Source organism: Carcharodon carcharias, chromosome 13 (genome assembly GCF_017639515.1).
Source record: "Carcharodon carcharias isolate sCarCar2 chromosome 13, sCarCar2.pri, whole genome shotgun sequence".
NCBI classification, from domain to species: Eukaryota; Metazoa; Chordata; class Chondrichthyes; order Lamniformes; family Lamnidae; genus Carcharodon; species Carcharodon carcharias.
The window spans coordinates 117,312,797-117,320,456 of record NC_054479.1 but is presented as its reverse complement, the minus strand read 5'-3'; positions in this window follow the sequence as shown (position 1 = coordinate 117,320,456).

Below are 7,660 nucleotides of genomic sequence, written 5' to 3'. Positions count from 1 at the left end.
GGATTCTAGATGGATTCCCTTGTGCATTTTCAATTCTGATCAATTAAGTTAAATATGTCAAGTGAAGGTCACATTACTTAGTGTTTGAATAACTGCCGTAACATGTAGCAGCAGTGTTTTGAGAGTGGTGCATTTTTCCAGTATTAAAAATTGAAGATTTTTCTTTTCATATCGTATTATATTTGTACATATTTTCCCATGCTTATTGTTAAATAACATCCATAAATCACCGTCAATTAAAATTCCTGTAGCACATCCAGTTAATTGAATTTGTGTCTGCTAATTAAAGTTTGTGAAGAACTGCAAATATTTGGCCAGAGTATAAAAACATTAGTGGCAGGGATGGTTTTCGCCCATACAACAATGATTGCTCTATCAAGTTGACAAGTTGTAGCTGTTATCAATATGAGTAGGGGTTATGTGAATCTTATAAATTAGTAGGGAATTGAGAACATTTGATGGGAAAGAAGTATAGATTTTACAAGAAACGCTTTCCTCAGTTATATGATTATGCATAAAGTTCATGGTGATTATCAGCTTTAACTTTTATTTTATCTGACATGGCAAAATCTTTAAATGACCTGTTGCCAGGTTTTACAAAAGATGCATCAGACTGGTGGTGACCTCTGAGAATTGTTTTCTTAGATATGAATATTGGTTGTGTTTCAGAACTGAATATTGTTGCCCATTGAACTGTATCTCTTCTAAAATCAGCATCCAGTGTCATTAGAACATTTCTTTCTGTTGGTTTCAACTTTGTCTTTGAAGTTTTTGAACTGTACATCTGGATTAATTATTATAATTTTGGTTATCTTTTGCTGGTTTCTAAACTTTTCCCAATCTTCTGGGCTATCACTAACCTTTGCAACATTGTATATGTTTTCTTTCAATTTGATAGTATGATTTATCTCCTTAGATGTCTGCCACCACTTCTCTCCCATTCCACTTTAGCCAACTTTGTCTTCATACCCTTGCAATTGCCTTTATTTAAGTTTAAGACAGTGGTTTCAGACCCACATTTCTCATCCTCAAAGTGAATGCGACATTGTTTCATGTAATGATCACTCTTAACTCGGGAATTGTTTACTATAGGGTCATTAATTAATTCTCCCTCTTTATACATTGCCAGGTTTAAAATAGTCTCCTCCCTTATTGGCTCCAGAACTTATTGTTCTAAGAAACTAAGAATACACCCCATGAACTCATGCCAGGCTATTTTTGCAAATTTGATTCATCCAATTTATATGAAGATTAAAATCTCCCACAATAATTGCAATACATTACTTATAAGTCCCCATTATTTCTTGATTTATACTCTGTCCTACAGTGTAACTGCTGTCAGGGGGTCTATAAACCTCTCCCACCAGTGACTTATTTCCTTTGCTATTTCTTATCTCCACCCAAACTGATTCTACATTTGATCCGCCAAACCAAGATAATTTCTCACCACTGTACTGAACTCACCCTTAATTAACAGAGCCGCCCCCAACCTCCTTTTCCTTTCTTCCTGTCCTTCTGAAATGTTAAATTCCCTCTAATATTCAGATCCCAGCTGTGGTCATTTTGCAAGCATGTCTCTGTAACAGTCCTCAAATTGTTGCTCTAAATCATTACCTGTTTTCTTAAAAGCATTATTAAAACAATCTTTTACATGCAGCACTATCATATTATGAGTATTATATAGGATAAAATTTAGATTAGGGGTCCTTGATAACTAATCCATTTGAAAAAGGGTTCGACAACCAAAACATTTGAGAACCACTGCTTTGTGGGAAGGAAACCTGTTGCCCTTACCTGACTTGGCCTGTATGAGAGTCCAGACCCACAGCAATTCTTAACTTCCTTTTAAATTGTCTAGCAAGCCACTCAGTTGTTTCAAATTGCTACAAAACATACAAGAATAAAATGGATGGACCACTGACATTGACCTAGACATCAATTCAGACATATCAAAGGTATACACAGCCCAGGTGCCCTTGCAAAGTCCCCCTCACTAAAGCCTGGGGCCTTGTGCCAAAATTGGGGGAAGCTGTCCCACAGACTAGCCAAGAAAGAACCTGACATAGTCATACTCACCGAAGCATTCTAACAGCTAGTGTTTCACTCTCCTCCACCACCAATCCTGGGTATGTCCTGTCCCGCCAGCAGGACAGATATACCAGAGGTGGTGGTGGCACCGTGGTAAAAAGTCAAAAGAAAGTGGCACTGGAAGTTTTATCAACATTGACTGTAGAACTCTTGAAGTCTCATGGCATCAGGGCGATAAAACCTCCTGCTGCTTACTTCCCTCCCTCAGTTGATGAATCAGTACTCCTTCATGTTCAACACAAGTTGGGAGAAGCACTGAAGTAACAAGGGCACAGAGTATATGCTGGATGAGAGATTTAAATGTCCATTAGCATAAGTGCTCAGTTAGCAGCACAACTGGCAGAGTCCTGAAAGACATAGCTACTAACTGGGCTTGCAGCAAGTGGTGAGAAAACAATCACAAGTGAAAAAGCTTGTCCTCAGCAAGCTACTCATCACAGATGCATTTGCCCATAACAGCCTGGGTATGAGTGACCACTGTACAGTCCTTTGCAACACCTTAAACATCCACTCTCTCCACCAACATGGCTGCAGTCTGTATAAGATGCAGTGCAGCAATTGGCAAAAGCTTCTTCAACAACACCTTGAAACCAGCAACATCTAAGAGCTAGAAGAATAAAGAAGGCGGACACATGGAGACATCTAATTCCACCCCCCCAAGTTACATGCCATTCTGACTTGGAAAAGTATTACTGTCCCTGCATCATTATTAGGTCAAAATCTGCTGGAGGGTCTGTGGCCAGAAGAACATCTTCCTTCAGACATGCTGGTCAGAGACTGTAATGCATCTTATACTGCATTTTTAACATCAGGATTTTCATGAATAATGTTAGACTCCATGTAGTAGTACTGCAGAATTATCATTGATAAATTAAATAGCTTACGTTAGCATTGCAGTATAAACCTATGTTAAACAGGTTATTTAGATGCTTTAATCCTGAACTTTCACACTCAGGTTTATTATCTTCTTGGTAAGGTGAGGGATACAGTGCATGTGAAGAAATGTATTTTCTCTGGTGTTCATTTCAGTACTCATGAAAGACATTTTTTACAAGCTGTTATCTTTACTAAAACATTTCCTAGTTGAACTAACAATGTGTAGCCAGCGAGGCTATCAATATCGTCAAATTAGTTGGTATCCTGAGGTTGTAAAAATCTTGGCATTTCAGATTATAGTGTCTGTTTGATGGATGAGGCTCAAGCTACGACATTAAGTTCTGAAGAAAAGACAAACTTGAAAATTTGATTTGAACGTCTACTTTCAGGGTTAGCAGCATCATTCTGTGATAAAGCTGTATTATTATAACCCTATTGATGACTAATGCTGTAGTGTAGGTAGATAATGCACCATTTCTCATGAATTCAATTGACGTTTTCTTAGTACCAACTAAATGTTTGTGATTTAGGCAGTATGGATAGGTTAATAAAAACATGAATCATTGCAAATTACAATAATCTTTTTCAGACTATATAGAGTGCTTGTATTTTTTTAGTTTAATCAAAATTATTTTGGATTTATAAAATTTAAAATATTTTATATCCAGAAGTATTATTTAATAAACATCTTAAGCAAATTAAGTCCCTCAATTGGTAACCTTTGCCATTGCATTTAGATTTTGGGCAGAATCATCCCAGATTTACACTTAAGTGTTGTAGCGGGTGGGTAAAATGACTTTTTACCTGCCAAATGCAATGGCGGCTTTTCACTCCATATCGTTCCAAAACCCCACCCCCCCACATTAATTATGCATTCCTGGGAAACATGCCGTTTCCATGACAGTGAGCTCTCCTTCGCCCACCACGCCTTCACCTTGCCTGTTTCATCACGCCGGGCGCCACATTTAAAGGACAACCGCGCACAGTTGTTTCTCAGTGCTTCCAGCCCAGGGCTGTGCATAGAAGATCGCATAGCCCCGAAAGGCAAAAAGACTGCACCCCCCCCCCCTGCTTCAGTGACGTGTCCCTCGAGCACCTTTTGAATGCTGTGGAGGCCCGCTGTGATGCCCTCTACCCCCAATCCAGCCGTGGGTTGGGCAGTTGCATTACCATTCCAGCATGGGAGGCAATGACAGTGGTGGTCAGTGTCAATGTCCTACAAAAGAGAACAGCCATCCAGTACTGCTAAAGGATGAATAGTCTCATCCGTTCCACCAGGGTTAGTCACTCTTCTCATCACTCTCAACTCACACACTAACAAATCCATCACACATCCACAGGGATCTCACACCATAAGGGGCAACACCACTAACTCACACACACCCTCACATCTCCATCAGGCTCATACCCTCTCACACTCGCCTTCTCATCCTGTTCATGGCTCTGCTCACCACACAAACATTTCACGCAGTGCGATGTGTTCTTCTCATATCCTCTCCATCTGTTTTTATGCAGGAGAAGCCTGCTCACATCAGCAGGAAGAGGCCCCAGACCGGGGCCACATTAGGCCCCTCACACCGAGGAGTGCGCCATCGCGCTGACTAGTGAGGATGTGGACCATGCCTGCGGTGACGGTGAGGTCAGTGGTGAACACCCTTGTGAGGATCCTGCATCACATCATCCCTCTCTCAACGCAAATGTGAATGGTCTCTCCCGCTTTTGACTCTGCTGTAATGCACTATTTATCTCTGATTTGGTTCACAGGGAGCTCTGCCAAGCAAATGACATCCTCAGCTCCTCACCTCCAGCCAAGAGGACATCTCCTCCATTGAAGACCTGAAAATAAGCAGCCTGGAAGGCCAGTTGCAGCGCTTACCCACACCCTGCAGCACCACAGAGACACACTCAGTGGGAGCTAGATTTAGAGCAATCTGGTGGTCACTGCACAGACACATGTCTGCAGCAAGAAGAGGCAGGTTCGGCCGAGCTCCCCGGCACATGGAGGACTGTTGGGGATCAGGCATCTGTGAGGTCCGAGTCAGATGACAAGCCCCTGGATTTGGCCTTTTGACTCATCCTGGAGAGTCAGCAGAAGGCATGGGAACATCAAGCAGAGCTGATGGAAGCCCTCAACAGAGTGGCACATGAATCGGAAGAATACATCTGCTTGCCCTCTGATGAAGTGGTGCCCACATGTGTGTGTATGGAGGGCTCCATGGGGAGGGTGGCAGATACCATGGAGATCCTGGTCCAGCAGAACATGGAGATGTGTGCAGACATGCACTCCATCATGGGAGCCATGGGTGAGTTCCTGTGGCAGCAATGCAAGAGGGAAACGGGGCACCTCATCATCCCTCCAGGTGCTCCTTCCCCTCAAGGAGTCAGGCTGGGGGACCCCAGCCATCCGATGGGAGGAGGAGTGGCAGCTGAACATCCCTGGGTCATCCACACAGGAATCTCAGAGGCTGTCCTCTGCCTCTCAGTCATCTTTGCCTGTGAGCCCCTCAAACTTGTCCTCCATCACTGCAGAGGGAGCAGCTAATCAATGAGTGATTCCAGAGGGAGAATTGTGTGTGGCGGGGCCTTTCGGAGCCTCATGCAGGCACTCTCCCACGCACTTGGACTCTTCACGTATCATACTCACCTCAATGTCCTGAACCTTTTGAATGTTGCCTGCTGGGGTTCATTTTCAGTTGTCCTGAGCTGACCTGCATCTCCACCCACCCAATGAACAAACCTCTGTGCAGCACCTGATCTTGCCCACCATGACTGTCGTTTTACTTTCGATTTAGACAGCATGGTCTTGATTCAGTTTTTTGTAAACTCCCCCATTATCTCCCCTACGCCATTCACTCATTTCCTTTCCCCATCACTGTTGACCCCCCCTAGCTTCACCTTCCACCTCCCCTCCGTGACCTACCAGCCACAACCCTTTTCCTTCAGGGATGTCCAAGTGAACATGCACGTTTCCTTCCTTCCCGAAAATCTCACCCCTGTCCACATTCAGCTCCCTGACCTCCTCATTGCCACCCCCAGGGTTCTTGACTGCTTCCAGGTCCCCACCAACCGCCCTTGCTGACCTTTCTACCACTATTGTCAAATCCTCATCCTCCCACCCTACTGCCTCACTCTGCCTTCGGTCATTCTCACCAATCCCTTGATACACACCCACCCTCAGTTTGCTCCCCAGGAGGCAGTCATGGACTTATTCATCAGAGCCGTCCCTTGCACATTCACTTGGACATCCCCCCTTTCGGACCCCTTCTCCCATTTGGACCCCTTCTCCCCTTGGAACCTCTCCCCACCTTGGAACCCCTTCCCTGCTTGGAACCCCTTCCACCCCACCCTTGATCCTGCCCCCCACCGGACTTCAGCCCCACTTAGTCTTTCCCCTTCCCTGATTCCTTCAGACACCCTTGCTTCTTCCTCCAGGCTTACTGCTTCCTCCACCCTTAGTCTTTCCTCCTTCCTGATTCTTTTCTCCACCCTTATTTCTTCCAGCACCCTTGCCCCCTCCCCTTTCTGCACTCCTTCCTCCCCATGGACTGCCTCCCCTCCCCACATTACTTCCCTCCTCTGAACTCCTTCCCTTACACCTTCCAACCCCCTTACACCTCCCCAGTTGTCATCTTCTCCCCTGCTACCCCCTCCTCCCTCCATACTCCCTCTGCCCCCAACCTACCCCCGACACCTTAATTCCACCCCCCAAACCTCACCCCATCCTGACCTTCATTTGCCCCTCCTAACCTTGCTCTATCCTGACACCTTCATTCCCTCCCTCCCACCCTCACCTCATCCTGACACCTTCATTCCCCCTCTCCCAACCTCATCCCATCCTGACACCTCTTCCTCTCCCAGTCGAACCTAGACCTTCCTCTCCCAACCCCTGGTACCTCTTCCTCTCCCAAACAGAGATGGCCCTTCCTCTCCACCCCCTCAACCATCATCCGTTGTGAGCAGACCCTCAAGAGTGACTTTCCAACTTGCATAGGCTGCTTCGCAGCAGAACCATGTTCATGAGAATTCACCCAGCATGCCATGGACGTTCCTCCAGTATGCCATTGATGTCAGGCTCCAGCATCTTCTGCTCCTCAGATGTCCGCAATGTGAGCAAGACCCTGGCAGTAAGTCCTGAATTCTGTACATCACACTTGTCAAGATGTGTTCTGCAGCGGTGTGGTGTGCAATCATGCCAGCTTGGACGGATGATCCAGCAGGGGGTGGTGATTCTGGCGGGCTGGCCTTATAATGATATGCATTTGTATTACAATAAGGTTCCCAATGTCCAATGGCAGGGAATGCGGCCCGCTTCAACAGGCTGAGCGGATGATCACAAACTGGTTTTACGACATTATGAAACCGATTTTTGGCCTTCTCGCCATATTGTCCACTCAAGCTGCTGAGCATACCCAATGCCAGCAGGCATGGACAATTCTGCCCTCAGCGGGGGGTAGATTGACAAAAGGCTATGTAAGTAATTGTAAATTATGTCAATGTTTTTGGTTTATAAATGGCCTATAAAATATCTCACTGATTGGCTCACACTTATATTTTCTGATACATTAAAGCTGATTTGGTGAGATACAGACTACTGTGGGAAAAGACGAAAGGATCTACACATCATTAAGCTTAATACTCATATTTTAGATCTTTTCAGCACTGCTTGAATCAAGTAAAATGAAAATCAGCTATTCCA